This window comes from Danio aesculapii, chromosome 19 (genome assembly GCF_903798145.1).
Source record: "Danio aesculapii chromosome 19, fDanAes4.1, whole genome shotgun sequence".
In the NCBI taxonomy this organism is placed as follows: domain Eukaryota; kingdom Metazoa; phylum Chordata; class Actinopteri; order Cypriniformes; family Danionidae; genus Danio; species Danio aesculapii.
In genome coordinates, this window is record NC_079453.1 from 33419300 (window position 1) to 33436796 (window position 17497).

A 17497-nucleotide genomic window follows, 5' to 3' on the forward strand; every position below is an offset into this window, starting at 1 on the left:
CAACTTATATATAATAGGCTAATATATCAATTCAAACTGCTACAAAAATGTCAACAAAAGCCACTTTGTTCAACTTTCGGTGTTGAAAAGTTGTATTCAAGGTCCCAAAATGAAAAATACCCATGAATAATAAATTGCAGCATAATTTTTAATCAACTTTTGAATATTTTTCTTTGAATAATAAGTGAAAGTCCATAAATTGCACTAGACAAAATGTTTTGTCCCAATGATAAATACTTGTCATCGATGTGAAGTGTAGTATGAGGTGAAACAAACAGGGGTGAGGTGAACATTTTAAAAGCGGGGGTTGGGGGGGGCAGCTGTATGAAATCCTAAGGTTTACATTTTTAATCACCTTTTTCTAAATGGTCTGTCTCTAAAAGTGCGGGGGGCGTATCCCCCAGTCCCCTCGGTTGCTACGCCCCTGGGAACACATATTGTTTGTGGACAGATCTATGCATATAAATGACAAAATCCAAATTCCTGGCAACTCTTTCACTTTACATTCACAATCAGCTACTTTACACAATATGAATGTTAAGATTCAAAATCATGCAGACCCAGATAGTTCTTGCATTCCCATGCCTTTTTGGCCCTTCACCTCAGTCCAAGCATGAAGAGAACAAGAGAGTTAAACTGCTGTTACAGTGGACTGTGTTCAAGGGTACAGAGGATATGTATTTCTTTCCTCCTTTTGGTAGAACATTTCCCATTTTGAGCATAGTTTTAGCATGCGTAACGAAACTGGAACAGAGTGAGTCCCCAGAGCCATTGCTTTTGACCTACACAAAGAGCAGAGAATGTTCCACCGGTGGCCACTTTCCCAGGGCAGGAAAATGTAGAGATACACTGATTGTAATTGACTGCAAAAACAGCTGAAACAGGTGGGTTATGGGCCAGCTTTCTGTGTGCAACCTATTCAATAAAAAACAATGCACTTTCCTATCCGACCTGTGCAAAGTTGAAAAGGTGGTGGTGCTGGAAATGTTTTGAATGCCGGAAGATTTTTTTATCATGTTTCAGATGCATATTTAGTGTGTTTTAAATCCACTGCTATGAGTTTGCTGTCTGGTTTGACTTGGGTTTGGTTTGATGCACCTCTCGTTGGCATGCTGAGATCAGAAGAGCAGAGCATATGGAAGGATTTACTTCAGAAAAAGATGTTTGTTGTCATAATAATGGAGCCAAAGCTCAGGGAAGTTAGATTACGAGCAATAGGTTTCATGTTTGTTATTATAGAATTAAGGAACAGCGATGTTTCCCCTAAGTTCGAGATGTAAGATTAAAGACATTAACAAGATAATACGAGGAACTGTTTTTGTTGAAGGAAAAGCATGGTTTACTAGTATTTCTTTTAGAATTTTTATCTAAATATTTAGAAATATTTTTGAAAATGTTAAAAGTATAAAACATACTTTCAAAGTCATTATATACATGGTAAATTCAAATGTGTAACCCGTTCTTCTCCTCCTCACCCAAACATTTCTTTAAATATAAATACAATAGAAAGTTATAAGTTTTTAAAATGTAATTTATTTCTTAATTTAAAGCATAATTACTCCAGAAATGTCACAGAAACCACATTCATACTAGAACATACTTTTCTAACAGCCGAGTAGTACGTTTAAATTCAAATGTAGTACCTATTGACTAGTAGGCAGTTTCGGATGCAGCCAGAAGTCATGAAAACACAACTTTTTAGTTAATTGTAACTTATTAAACTAATTTCATCATGTTCCAACTTAATTTTATGGTGTTAAGAAAGCTGTTTTAAGTCAGTTTAATATAATATAAGTTCAAATGAGGGTTGCATGGTGGCTCAGTGTTTAGCACTGTTGTCTCACAGCAAGAAGGTTGCTGGTTCAAGTCCCGACTCGGCCAGTTGGCATTTCTGTGTGGAGTTTGCATGTTCTCCCCGTGTTCGCGTTTGTTTCCTCTGGGTGTTCCGATTTCCCCCACAGTAATAACAGCTCCTGCGCATAAATGTAACTTTTTTCACAACCTTGGTTTTACTTTGTTTTACATTATTGGTCGTATAATTTACTGCACTATTCTTTAAGCTGCTCTGACTGATGTTATTATAACAAAAAAGCTTTAAAAGTAAAATTTGTATGCAGGTCTAGCAGTGACAGCGCGTTCATCAACGTCTGAGACGACCGATCAAATCAAAGAAGGCGGAGTTTTGCTGCTACACAGAAATCAAACATGATGTCCTGCACGACGCTTCAGGGTTAAGGTAATATTTACAAATGTATCTGGCTACTTTTTTATGAAAGAAAGGTGAAATAACCAACATAAAATCCAATGATGCAGTGTTTTTGCTTATTTTGCTGAAATTGTGATGCTTTAATTTGTATCGAAAATGTAGGCTGACTGTGACGAGACAAGAAACCTTGATGTTTGGGGTTTTTCCGATAATAAATCGATAACCACTTCACAAAGAAAAGTCCGTTTTTCTTTCTAATTATTTGTAAAAGGCCATAGATTATCTTAGTGTGCATTCACTTTCTCAACATGGTTGTTTCCGGAAATATATTTCCTAAAAACTTTTCTCATGGCAGGGTGGTCGCAGCAAGAAGGTCGCAGTTTCGGCTGGGTCAGTTGGCAGACAGTGCATGGGTCTTTCCCAGTGATGGGTTGCAGCTAGAGGGGCCTCCGCTGTGTAAAACATATGCTGGATAAGTTAGCAGTTCATTCCGCTGTGGTGACCCCTGAATAATAAAGGGACTAAGCTTAAAAGAAAATGAATGAATAAATGAACTTTTCTCATAGTGACTAAGAGGAAATAATAAAATGGCGTCGACCAAACCAACTTTTTTTTTTAAATTGGAAGAATTTAAAACAATATTTAAAAAAATCTATCATATGAAACATTATAAAAATGTACATTTATGTCAAATCTTATTTTTAAGATAAATATTATTTAAATATTGGTTTATTTAATTAATTATTTTACCGACATTTACTGTTAAAACACCCTATGGAAAGATGAAAGGAATTTTAGGAAACACTTTATTTTGATGGTCCCTATTCCACATTTTGTTAACTAAAAATGCATTGCAACTACATGCCAATTACTTCTTATTTGAGTATTAGTAGACTGTCTGCTTAATATCTGTTGATACTGCTCCTTTAACAGACATTTAACTGACTATAAAAAAAACTTTGCAAGTACATGTCAACTTACAGAACACTAACCCTAACCCCAACACTAACACCAACCTAACAGTCTATTATAATCTAATGAGAATTAGTTGGCATGTAGATGCAATGTAACTTAAGTTCAACAAAATGTGTTAAAGGAACTGTCAAAATAAAGTGATACCGAATTTTTACTATTGTAATCACATACATCCTCGATCATAATGAACATTTTATGAACTCCTCTTCACACTTCCTTTTTACATTTCTTTATTTATCTAGTGAGTAATAATTTAACATCGTGCAATAACCCGGTCAATTTGGCCAGTCTTGAGGTGCGTTTCTTGTGACAGTCTGTGTATTGCATTATGGGTGTGCACAGCTTGCGGGATGTCTCAGTATTGTGTGTCGGATTCACTGGGGTTCCATCTTATGTGTTGACCCGTGGACTGTTTTGCTTGTGCAGATAACACTACAGGAATGAAATCATATCCTTTGAGTAACATCTGGAAAGCTGCACAGCGGGACAAGGGATCGCACCCTTCCGCTCACTTTCCTTACATTGGAGCGGACAATCATATCGGCCTGTGTCTGAGATCAGGCCAAGGTTACAGTCCCTCACGCTGCAATAAAACTGCTTCCTTTGCTGTTTACGCATCAATTGAGATTCTTTTACCAGTCCTTCCAGGATTTTGCAATTCACAAAATTTCACGCAATATTCAAAGATAATATTCAATCAAAATATCAATGCTGCAAAGTTTAAACGAATTTTAAAAAACTGATTTTAAAAATTGTGCAGATTTCCTACAAATTTAGCTACTTAGTTTTACGTAACAGCTTGAAGTTGGCAAAAATAACTATTTAGTTAGATGTAAAATAAGTTTATGATGTCCCTGTAGTGTGGATGTGAAATTTCAGCTCAGAGACCGCACAAATAATTATTTATAACTGTCCCTTTTAGGCTTTGATCCAAATTTAGAGACTGTCGCTTTAAATTCAAATGAGCTTGTGCCCCCCCTCCCCCTTCTTTTCAAATGAGGGTGGAGCTATAAGCACCTATGTGTCAGCTTAGTGGCAGGTTAAAACTAATGGCAGACCACTGCTTCTCATTCAGGGCTTTCTATGAAAATGAGGAAGAGATCATCACTAATGGGAGAAGCTTTCCTTCTCTGATGACACCTACAAAGGGAGAATGTCAATCAAAGTATTTCTACAGACTGTTTTTATCAAGTGTGATTATAAAAAATAGAATTAATTAATTTTTACCAGTAGATTCTGGCTATGGTCAAACACTGTCGCCAGACAATTGTGTTTAAACCTCCTATAAAAGGGAATTTGCATAATAGGTTCCATTCAAGAGTCCTTTGTGTAACAAGTATCCTATATACACTCACCGGCCACTTTATTAGGTACACCTTACTAGTACCGAGTTGGACTCCTTTTTGCATTCAGAACTGCCTTAATCCTTCATGACATAGGTTCAACAAGGTACTGGAAAATTCCTCAGATTTTGGTCCATATTGACATGATAGCATCACGCAGTTGCTGCAGATTCGTCGGCTGCACATCCATGATGCGAATCTCCCATTCCACCACATCCCAAAGGTGGTCTATTGGATTGAGAACTGGTGACTATGGAGGCCATTTGAATACAGTAAACTCATTGTCATGTTCAAGAAACCATTCTGAGATGATTTGCGCTTTAAGACATACTGTGTTATCCTGCTGGAAGTAGCCATCAGAAGATGGGTACACTGTGGTCATAAAGGGATGACATGGTCAGCAACAATACTCAGCTCGGCTTTAGCATTGACATGATGATCAATTGGTACTAATGGGCCCAAAGTGTGCCAAGAAAATATCCCCCACACCATTACACCAGCAGCCTGAACTGCTGACACAAGGCAGGATGGATCCATGCTTACATGTTGTTGATGACAAATTCTGACCGTACCATCCAAATGTCGCAGCAGAAATCGAGACTCATCAGACCAGGCAACGTTTTTCCAATCTTCTATTGTCCAATTTTGGTGAGCCTGAGTGAATTGTAGTCTCAGTTTCCTGTTCTTAGATGACAGGAGTGGCACCTGGTGTCGTCTTCTGCTGCTGTAGCCCATTCACTTCAAGGTTGGACATGTTGTGTGTTCAGAGATGCTCCTCTGCCATACCTTGATTGTAACAAGTGGTTATTTGAGTTACTGTTTTCTTTCTATCAGCTGGAACCAGTCTGGCCATTCTCCTCTGACCTCAGGCATCAACAAGGCATTTGTGCCCACAGAACTGCCGCTCACTGGATATTTTCTCTTTTTCGGACCATTGTCTGTGAACCCCAGAGATGGTTGAGTGTGAAAATCCCAGTAGATCAGAAGTTTCTGAAATATCCAGATTTGCCACTTAAATCACCTTTCCTCCCCATTGTGATGCTCAATTTAAACTGCAGCAGATCGTCTTGATCATGTCTACATGCCTAAATGCATTGAGTTGCTGCCATGTGATGCATGTGATTGGCTGATTAGAAATTTGCGTTAACAAGCAGTTCAACAGGTGTACCTAATAAAGTGGCCGGTGAGTGTAGGTAATATGTAAACATTTTCCTTTTGTTTCTCTCAGTGTTTCCTTCTTATAATTACAAAGCCCGGTGGTTCTTGAGGTCAAAAAGGGAGCAGCAAAGCAACATAAGAAATGCAGCAAATTTTTAAAATGTCCTGCGAAATCCTGAAGGGACTATTTAAGCAAGCAGTGAAGGTTTCAAATCCTAAAGGGACCTGCAGGCTTGTCTGAAAATATTCAATTATGTCTGGCATGTTTATCAGTGTTACTCTTCCCGAGGCCTGCCATGACCTCTGTGTTTTAATTAGTCAATTCTTGCCTTCACAACAGTAGCTGATGTGTTGTTGCAAAATGCTTTGATTTGCAAATCAATCTGTCGCCACAGCTGCCGAAGAGGGTTTTGGGTTCATTCAAGTTGCCTGGTGGGGATCCAGGGTTGCTGTGTGTGGGTTCAGTCAGGGCTGATATCAGCAGGGGATTCTGGGAAGCCTGTTGCTATGCAACTGGCCTGCTGGAGTCCAGATCCAGCTTGAACATAACAAGCTATAATGGTCACTGAAGGAGGCATGTCTGTGGTCAAAGAATCCATTTATTATTGCATACTTGCAAGAAACTGGACTGGAAGATTGGAGGGCGTAGCTGACCTTATACTTCTGCAGACTTTAAGAAACGGGTGCAAAGGGGTCCAAATGTTTTTCTTATGTGTGTGCAAAGATGAATAAAACAAAAGGAGGCAGTGATCATCTGACATGTGATCATGAAATTACCCATGTGAGATGAAATAAGTTGATTAAAGCGTTAAATGCATACAAGACAAAAATAAAAATAGTATAAAATAACTAAAATCATTATTTTCTTACCCTTTTCGTATACTTTTTTGTTCGTATATTTTGTGTTTGTAAAGTAAATTAAAATAAATAAAACAAAACAAAATGAATAAAATAAAATAAAGCAAAATGAAATAAAATAAATACAATAATTAAAATAAATAAAATAAAATAAATACAATGAATAAAATAAATAAAATAAAATAAATACAATGAATAAAATAAATAAAACAAAATAAATAAAATAAAATAAACACAATGATAACTAAATAAATAAAAAATAAATAAATAAAAGTAAATACAATGAACAAAATAAACAAAACTAAATAAATAAAATGAATTAAAATAAAATAATACAATAAATAAAATAAAGAAAAAACTAAATAAATTAAATATAATAAATACAATGAATAAAATAAAAAAGTAAAGTGAAATAAATAAAATAAATCAAAATAAAAAACATTTAGAAAATTTTTTTTTTTGTATTAAAATGGAAAAATAGAACAAAAAATGAGCACTAATAAAATATAATAAAATTATAAATAATAAAACATATTCTAAAAAATGTATTTTTTTCATTGTCATTTTTCAAAGTCATTGCTTGAAGTAAAAATTCACTCAAAACTAAACATCATTTTAATTGAAAAAAATTGTTTAATAACTCTTAAGCTATATCTATAGTTCCTTTTTTTAAAAACTTTTTTTAAACAAAAATATTATTTTAAAATATCTTATACTAACACTGAGATATTTAGCAAAATGTCTAAATTTTGCTAAATATCTCTATTAAATACAAACTGATTGTATTTCATTCTGCAAAATCTCCTTTGTGTTGAATGAGAAAAATTAAGTGGAAAAAATACTTGGCATTTTTGAAAAACCTGGTGTGACTTCATGAAAAAATATGGAAAAATAAAACAATAAAAAATGCATTTCAGGCTCATAAATTGTTGGCATGTAATTTCAAAGCCAAAATGCATAAAAAGATGTTTGTTTTAGCTAAATCATTCTATCAACAAACACTTAGTAACTAAAATACCAAAACTCTGAAAAAAACAACAAAATTGTGTTGTTCACTGTCACTTTTATTGCATTCATGTAATTTTTAAAAGTAAAACATAGTTACAAATATTCTTTATGAATTATTGATCTCTAGAAAAGATACAGTATACTCCTTTGTTACGTTTTGCATAACAAGAGGAAGATTTGATGCGTTTCTTCAGTCAAGTCTGTTCAAACATGAGGTCAGCAGTTTTAAAGGACACTTCAACCTGTCCAGAAGCTCTCTTTAGCCTTGATATTGTGGGATGCGTCATGAAGAATGTTTGCAGTGGTTTCCCTGCTCGTCCTCAGGCTTCACTGAGCTCATGTGATCTGTAATCCCACAGGCCGAGCTCTGCTCAGTATGGAGCCTCTATAGTACGACATCAAAAAAAAGCAGCCAGTCAAAACAGCCACAGATGTTCATCCTATAACTGTGGAGAGGTGCACACAATGCTAACTCAATACAATGGTGACCTTTAAACTCTTGATTATTGAATGTTGAAGCCTGTTGACCATCAGACTTCCTCTCTCTCAATTTCTGAAAAAAAAATCTGATATTCTGTATGGATGAGGCTATAATTGCAGCTACATTTGGTGTCCAGGGTTATAATCTCTTTCAGGTTTTTTCAGATGGTTATATTTTTTATTATATTCTTATATTAATTATACACTGAAAAAAAATATTCGTAGATGATTCCTTGGATTTACTCAATTTTTTTACGTTAAGTGGTTGTAAACAATTTATTTGGGCTGAATTTAAACAAACAAATTAAGTTGAACATTGCTCAATTTAATTTGTTTGTTTAAATTCAACACAAATAAATTGTTTGCAACAGTTTTGCATGCAACACTTTTTTTCAGTGTATATACTCATTATCCTCATCGATCATAAGATGTTACAGGCCATAGCAATGTTTTTTTATAGGAGGAAAGTTGTTTTATAGCTGAAAATCATGATTTCTTTCATGATTATTGCATGAACAAGAGATTTCAATTTACATTTATTTAGGTAATATATCATTTATTTTGTTTATAAAAGTTTAATTAACATTTAATTGTTTGATAATGATAATGATAATGATAATTTTCACACCTGCCTTATTTAGTTTGGTTGAATCACACTAGAGTTCATTTTCCCTCTTGGTGCGGTTCATTTGGGCAGGTGTGAATGTAGCAATCGCACTAGAGTGCGCACCAAAAAATTGTACCGAGACCTCCTGGTGGTCTCGATATGCTTTCGAACAAACCTTGGAGTGGTTCGTTTGTGGTGAGAACATGATCCGAACTAAAACAGACCCAACCGCAAAAAGTACTGCACCTTTTTGGACTAATCCAGCTGCCATAGTCCGATGCGTTGTCCCATCTTATGGCGTGTGAAGGAAAAATATTTGTTGACAGCACTTTACCATCAATTTTAAATAGAGAGAGAGAGAGGGAAAAACATTACCTGATGGATCATTGGTAATATTTCTGGAAGATGGCCATGTCGCAGTTTAGCTAAATTAATTCACACCTCCTCCTGAAGTGATCTGCGATGCGCCTTCGCCATTTGCAATGCATTAAAGAATTGTTTTCCAGCCGCAGCCGCGCTTCATATAGTTTGTCTAAAGTGACAAATACAAAGTGTATGCTATGACCAGGGATACAATCAGCCAGCGCAGTTGCCTCTCCATAGTAAAAAACAACATTTTATGTCTGTCAGTTCCAATGGCATTTTCATGCCTGTTAATTCTGGGAATACATTCATTAACATCTGGCCATTGTGTGATGTGAATTTTGTCACATGACTGCATTTTGGTTCTTTTCAACTGGTTCGGACCAAAGCAATCAGTGTGGAGTGAAAAGGACCCCAAAACAACAGAAAAATGCTACAATGTATCATTTGTTGCCCTTGGTCCAGACCAAATGAACCAAACCACAGATGTGAAAGCACCCATCTCATATAAATGGCTGTCCATGAATCTTGTGTCAATTCTTTGTGTATGTTCTGTAACGTCAATATTTTCATCTGAAAAGTTCTTACACCAAAAAACAAAAACAAACCAGAAGTCATCATGAAACGCATGTATTGTTTCATAGTCTTTTTATCTTATAAGCGCCATGTATTGTATTCTTAGCATTTATGCTAGTAAATGAGTGTTTTGATTAAAAGTACAACTCAGAATAATCAAAATAGAAAAATTAGACAATTTGACTAGTGCAACTTTAAAATACAGTGACATTCTGCATAACTGTCCTACAGTAAAATACTGTTCACTTTACAGTTAAATACAGTGTAATTTACAGAAATTGTTAACAGTGTATCTCAAGCAGAAAAGGAAATACACGTCAAAAGCTACTGGTCAGTCTACGCTTTAGCAAACATCTAAAAAACAAATCGCTTATAAAGCAACATCCATGCATGCTATAGAAATGATCAAAGAAAGATATCTAAAGAAGCCAGTTCAAGTTGCAAAGAAATCTGCATTTGAAACTGATGAAGACAGAAGTACTCAATGTTTTATTTGAGTTATTTAACCGGACATGTTTACTGTCCCAAAATCTTTCTTAAAATAAAATATATTGTGTTCATTGGGGGGAAAGTTGTTGTTTTTTACCCAGGCAATTAAAAAAAGAATATATATTAGAGCAGTAATCACAATACCTGAAACTGTTATATTTTTATCCAAGGTTATCATACCTTAAGAATCTTATACTGGCCCATGTCAAGTTACAGTCAATCCCTTGGTTTTAATGTGACAGATTTGACAAATAATACTTCAAAAACATCTGTCAGTTTTCAATAAGGTTTCATTAGATAATGTTAGGCGGCACGGTGGCTCAGTGGTTAGCATTGTCACTTTACAGCCAGGAATGGCATCCACTGTGTAAAACATATGCTGGAATAGTTGGCGGTTCATTCCGCTGTGGCGACCCCTGATAAATAAGGAACTAAGCCGAAGGAAAATGAATGAACTAAATATGAAGAATACATGTATAGCATTTATTAATATAGTTCAACCTTTACTAATGGCTTATTAAAATCCAAATTCATGCCTGTTAACATTAGTTAATGCACCAGTTAATATGAACTAACATCAACTAACAGCATGAACAAATACTGTAATAAATGTATTGTTCATTGTTTGTTTATAGTAAAGGCATTAAATAACATTTACTTATGCAACCTTATTGTAAATTGTTACTAAAAAATCCTTTATTTTTTCTTAAATGAAAAAAGGAAGTGAATTGTGATCTTTATTGAATTCCTAAAAAATCAAATATGTTTTCAATAAGATGGCGGAAATCATTTTTTAGCGAATTGTTTGTTTTTCTGAACTCCCTGAAATGCAAAATGCAGCTGTAATTGTAGAATCAATCATATAAATGTCATGGAAACTTGTGTTAGGGGTCGAATACTGCTGTTCAGCCCCAGTTTTCTGTAACACTGTGAATCTTCCATTTGGGAAGAGATAAAGCAGGCAGGGAGATCTTTGGAATTCTGTTTAGAATTCCTGTTAGATATAGTTTGAGGAACATCGGCTCAGATAAGAGAATGGGCCTGTAGGAGGTAAAGCTCATTCCCAGAACCCGTATTTCACCTCATCCTGCTGTGAACATGCAACATTACACTTATCTGGTACAGACAAGATTTTAAAAGTATAGTGGGTGAAGTGTGTGTTCAGAGACGAGACCAGATAAGGAGTGTGTGTGTGTGTGTGTGTGTGTGTGCACACTCAGGGTCAGCCCTATGCATTCAGGGGCCCTACGAAGAATAATTTTGGGGCTCTACCTTGCTCTGAATAGTGGAGTACTGCCATTGCAAACCATCTCACAATTATTTTATTGCTTATTAAATACAATCATTCATTCATTCATTCATTCATTCATTTTCTTTTTGGCTTAGTCCCTTTATTTATCAGGGGTTGCCACAGCGAAATGAACAGCCAACTTATCCCGCATATGTTTTACGCAGCAGATGCCCTTCCAGCCGCAACTCAACACTGGGGAAATACAAACACAGCCAATTTAGCTTATTCAATTCACCTGTACCGCACGTCTTTGAATTGTGGGGGAAACCGGAGCACCCGGAGGAAACCCACGCGAACACGGGGAGAACATGCAAACTCCACACAGAAATGCCAACTGACCAAGCCGGGGGCTTGAACCAGCGACCTTCTTGCTGTGAGGCGATCGTGCTACCCACTGCGCCTCCTTGACACCCCTGAATACAATCAATGAAACAGAAAAATAAAGCTTAAACTTGTGTGTGTATGTGTGCCTTATGTAGTGTGCATAGGTGATGATAGTAGTAGGAGAGAATGATCATGGTGTGAGTAAAGGAGGAGCCTGGCGATTCTGTGATAACCATTGGACAAACAATAACATTCTTCTGTCGAACACAAAAGAAGATATTTTGAAGAATGTTGGAAACCGATAACCATTGACTTCCATACTATTTGTTTTTCCTACTATAGAAGTCAATTGTTACCAGTTTCCAACATCCAACGCAAATTTGGAATCACTTGAGGCTAAGCAAACAATGAGTACATTTTTATTTAGTTTGAACTGTCCCTTTAAATTTGAACTCTATTTGTAGGCCAAACCACACAGATCCTACGACATTATAAGGCAGTCAGTGAGAAGCTTGTTATGTCCTGAATGAACAAAGTTCTCCAAAGTCTTTCCGTCAGCGTTTTGTTTTCAGCTGATCAATTTCAATACATGTCAAGCGATGAAAAAGTACTTCTTTCCTGCTGGAGAGGAGCGAGAGGATTTGACGTACGAGCGTCATAGGTAATGCGTTTAATCCAGTTTATATTCAAATAAGATATATCTATGTGTTTTTATTTTTAAGAGCCTGGGTCTAGAGAACAATAGCTCAGTGAACACCCTTTAATGACTTTCAAACACGTACTTCCACACGCTGCAGGGGGGAGATAACACGGCTCTATCATAGCTCAGAGGAAAGGGAAGCAATAAGTCATTCACCAACCTTTTCTTCTTAGTGCTTGTAAACAAACCACTTACGGTCGTACTTGTGTTTAACCCTTGCAATCTGGAAGATTGAGATTTATTGGAAACACCAAAAAGGATTTTGGGGTAATTTAGGTGAAGTTCAGTGAGATAGTCACACCTCGGGTCAGTGGCATTTCAGGAATGACAAATTTAGCCCCCATTACAAAAGCAATTTCTATTTGTGGAACACAAAGCCTCTTTGAAGTCATTCACCAACCTTTCTTTTTTCTTACTGCTTGTAAACAAACCACAGTAGTACTAGGGGTGTATACCTAATATCTCATCATGATACGATATGATATCGATACTCTTGGCCAGCAAAATTGATACTTTAAAAAGATTCTGTGATACAATTTCAATTTAACTTGATTCAGTGGAATATTGATTGATGAATCAGTTTTAAGAAATGTGCCTATTTTAAGCTCACAAATGTATATAATATGAACACTAAATTGATCTGTGTGAAAATTGCATCCACAACAAAATATAGACTTTTTAAAAATAATATTAAAATAATAAATAATAGAGTAACACATCAAGTAAAAAATAAATAATAAATTATTTTTAAAGTCAGCATGAACCAGAAGTTGCTGAGACTTTTTTTTCTGTACGTTTTTTTCGGTTAAAGATGTAGTAATTCCTGGGGGTCCACGTTACTGAGAACTTGACTTGGTCTCTCCATACCACTTGTCTTGCAAGGAAAGCGCACCAACGACTGCACTTTCTGAGAAGGTTAAAAAGGGCACACCTCAGCCCATCAATTCTTACAACTTTTTACAGAGGGGCTGTTGAGAGTGTTCTCACTAATGGCATTTCCCTTTGGTAGAATAGTAGTGTATCTGACAAGAACACCATCAAGAGGATCATAAAGTCAGCTGAAAGGTCTGTTGGAGTCAAGTTGACATCTATCGAGGAACTTTATCAACGACGTTGTCTGTCTAGGGCAAATAGCATTTTAAGGGATCCCACTCACCCTGGCTATAGCCTGCTCACGCTTATGCCTTCAGGCAGGCGTTACAGAAGCCTGAGGACCAAATCAGTGCGGTTTCGTGATAGTTTTTATCCTGTCATTATAAGACTTTTGAATAAGACCAATTCTTAAACACTATTGATAGCTAGTGTAAAATAGTAAATCAATAAATAGTTAAACTAGCATAAATTATTAATATTATAACTATTATAACAAATGGTGAAATAGGTATTTTAGTATTAAGTTACTCTACTGAGATTTCTTTTTAAATCAGGTTATATCTTATAACTATATTTTTATATTTTTATGAAATTATAAAGCTTGTCTATCATGTCAGGATTTTATAATGTTTGTATAGTGATGTTTTTTATGTTCTTGTTGGGTCTGTTGCAACGTAATTTCGTTCTGCATTACAATTTTATTGTGATGTTTTGAATGACAAATAAAGGAAACTGAAACTAGTGCTGAAGCATCAAACTGATGTCATCAGAGAAGGACTACTCCAAATGTAGAAGCAAATGGTCAGACTTTGATTGAAGATTATCAAAACAAACTCTTTTTTTCAGCTAATTAACATGCATCGATTAATTGTTCACCTAAATAACAAAATACATTTTGATTTACCACAAACTTTAAGGGCCCTATCATACACCTAGCGCAATAAGGTGCAAGATGTGAGATTTAAATATTGAGATTTATCTAAAAAGATTACAAAAACAATACAAGTATTGAAATGCATGTAGTCACAGATCAATGGTGTTTCAAGAATGACAAATTTAGCCCATAATTCAAACAGATTTTCTATATGTGGAACACAAAGCGACTTTGAAGTGCAGGCTGCTTGTTTTGTGCTTTGTCTGCACACAGCTGCATGTATATTGCAAACAAACATTTTCAATGGGTCAGATGTTGTGGAATGCTTTATTTCTTTTCCCACTTTTGATCTGGAACGGCTGAGGGGGAAGTGGCTCATGTGATCAGAAGAAGCGGGACACATATAGGTGCTGTGAATGGGAGGTGGAGGGAGGGAGGTATATGAGCCCTGACCACATGACGCCCGAGCCCCTCTCAAATGTTCAGAAGCTGACATAATTCACTTAATGGGCTCTCGGTGTCAACACAGAGCTACAAATCTTGAGAAAAGAGATTTGCGCTCTCTTTTTTTTAGCCAAAGGTAGAGAAATACGTAGGCAGATCACGTTTACGGAAACAAAAGAGGAACTCTGTTTTTTAGGTTAGTTTCCCTATTTTTGATATATGAGTGGATGTCAAAAGAGATTATTTATTTGTCGTCTAATCAGTGTCAGAAGGATGTTATCCTTGTTGGCACAATTCCAATTTGTTTTCAAGGATTTACAAATGGGAAAATCATGTTTTTTTTTTACATACTTAAAAATGCCTAATAGCATTTGTTATATTAAATATTAAAGTTATTTTTCTACCTAAAGCAACCTAATTAGCCTAGATATTATTGTTATATATATGTGTGTGTGTAAATGATTTTTGAGTCACTATTGAAAGACTATAAGTAAAAAAAAAACACAAATAAATACATAATGGTTTTTTATTCTTTAAAAAAAAACTAAATATAAACACATAAACAAATAAAACAGAATATTTGTACTACTTAAAAAAACAACATGCATGACTCTGAACTATGTAATAATTGTAGTTGGCCTTATTTATTTTGTTAAGCTGCTTTGAGATGTTCAGGTCTTGTGGATGGGGGTTGGGTTGTTATAACAAAAACAGAAAGAAGGAAACAATGTCTATTGTTTTATTGTATGTATAGATTTTATTTTCCTTTAATAAAAAAATAAACATACACACAAAAGAATAAATTTTTTTGATTATGAGACATATATATATATATATATATATATATATATATATGTGTATATATATATATATATATATATATATATGTATATATATATATATATATGTTAATATTATATATGTATATATATGTATATATATATATATATATATATATATATATATATATATATATATATATATATATATATATATATATATATATATATATATATATATATATATATATATTGCGTTGTGAACGCAATTTCACCAGTTGAGTCGAATAACTGCTTGGACAGAGTTTATAATTTTAGATTGTTTGGGATGATTCTGTAGGGGAGTGCATGAAATATAATAAACAATCTGCAAGCAAAGATAAATTCAATAAAGAAAAATATACTAATTAAATAAACAGCATTTTGTTGTTTTCCGAGGAGTATATTCAGGTAAACGTGTACTATATTCAGTTAAACATTAATTAAATAATCAAATGTCTTTGGTTTAGAATCAATTCAATAAAATTAATCGTTATTAATTTGTATTAATTCTTATGCCTGAATGTTTTTAAAACCCTCATACAGTCACAGGCCTCAAAAAACACTTGCAAAAGGATCAATTATAATTCAGACTCACCATAAATTATACAAGAGACTTGTTTTGTTTAACAAATCGAATTGGATTTGCTTTAAATAAGAGTTAAAATGTAAAATCTTGTGTTTTATATATTAAGTTTTTAGTTGTAATACTCCTAAAATCATTCCGCATTAATCTGCAGATTTTATTTATTTATTTAAACAAAATTCTCTGCAGAAATAAAAAAACGTCCAGAGGTTCTGTCTGACCCGGGTTATATCTTATAAATCTAATCTTTAAAACATTCTACATAAGACGCTTAGTCTGTTTTAGTAATTTGCTGTTACGATGAATAGCTAAGGATATTTGCTATAAAGCAACCATCGGAGGCAGACGCTGATACAGCTGAAATAAAGTAGGGGGCAATGTAAGCATTTTTAGGAAACAAAGCGACGAAACTACTGCGACAACTTGAAATTAAGCTGTTTTGAGCAGAAAACAGAAATTAAATATAGGAAATAAGATATAGAAACTTACCCGTGTACCATCAGTATCTTCTGTAGTGGATCTATCGCCAACCGTTGGTTACTGGTCACCCGTTGAAATTTTAATTTTAACCCAACTAGGTGAGTCGTTATGAATTCGATCTGATAAAACTTCAGTTTAACCCAACATAGCGACCCAATATTTTTAACCATTCTATTGGATAAAATTATTAACCTAACGTTTTATTGAGTGTGTACATCCGTATACTTGTGATGTGCCTATTGCGAATGGTCACATTGCGATATCAATGCTGAAACAATATATTGTGCAGCCCTAAAACAAATAAATAAATACAAAATGGAATTGTACTTTTTAAACAAAATAAAACACTAAATAAAAAATACAAATATATAAACTACATTTTCAGCTTTTATGTGAAACCATGATTCGACTTCATATTTTAAATCATATGAAATTTACTGTAGCTTATTGCTTGGATTCAATTTAATGTAATGTAATATCAAATGACTTGCAAAAGCAATTTGGTTCAACTTAAAATTGAAGCAATTGATTATTTTACAGGGGTAAGCTATAAACTACGACCCACCACCACCCAGTATTCACTACCCATACTTATATTTATCAGGGACATTGTTTGACACAATTATTTTAAATACTGAAGACATTTCTTAAGTAAATGACTTTCACAATCTTGTCTGTGAGGTTAAATCTGCGTAAGTGTGTTGACATCACATGATTTCCTGGTTTCTGAGTCAGCATTCAGTCTATTTGGTGTAAAGATCATTTTCTTTTATGGCATTCTCAACATCAGCATTGAAATAAGCAGACTTGGACACAAACAGTAAGAGTTTGCAGAGATATGAGATTACAAGAAACCAACTCAGCAAAGCAAAGATGCGTCACTGCTGGTTATTGAAGGTCTCAAAACAAGTCAAAAGACTTTTATACTTGAAATAATTTTGAGATTAATAATTTTTAAGTCAATTCATACCATTAATTTAACCTCGTAACCTTTTTTAAGCTATCAAAAGCAACATATATACAGTTTTGCAGTTTTGTTTATTG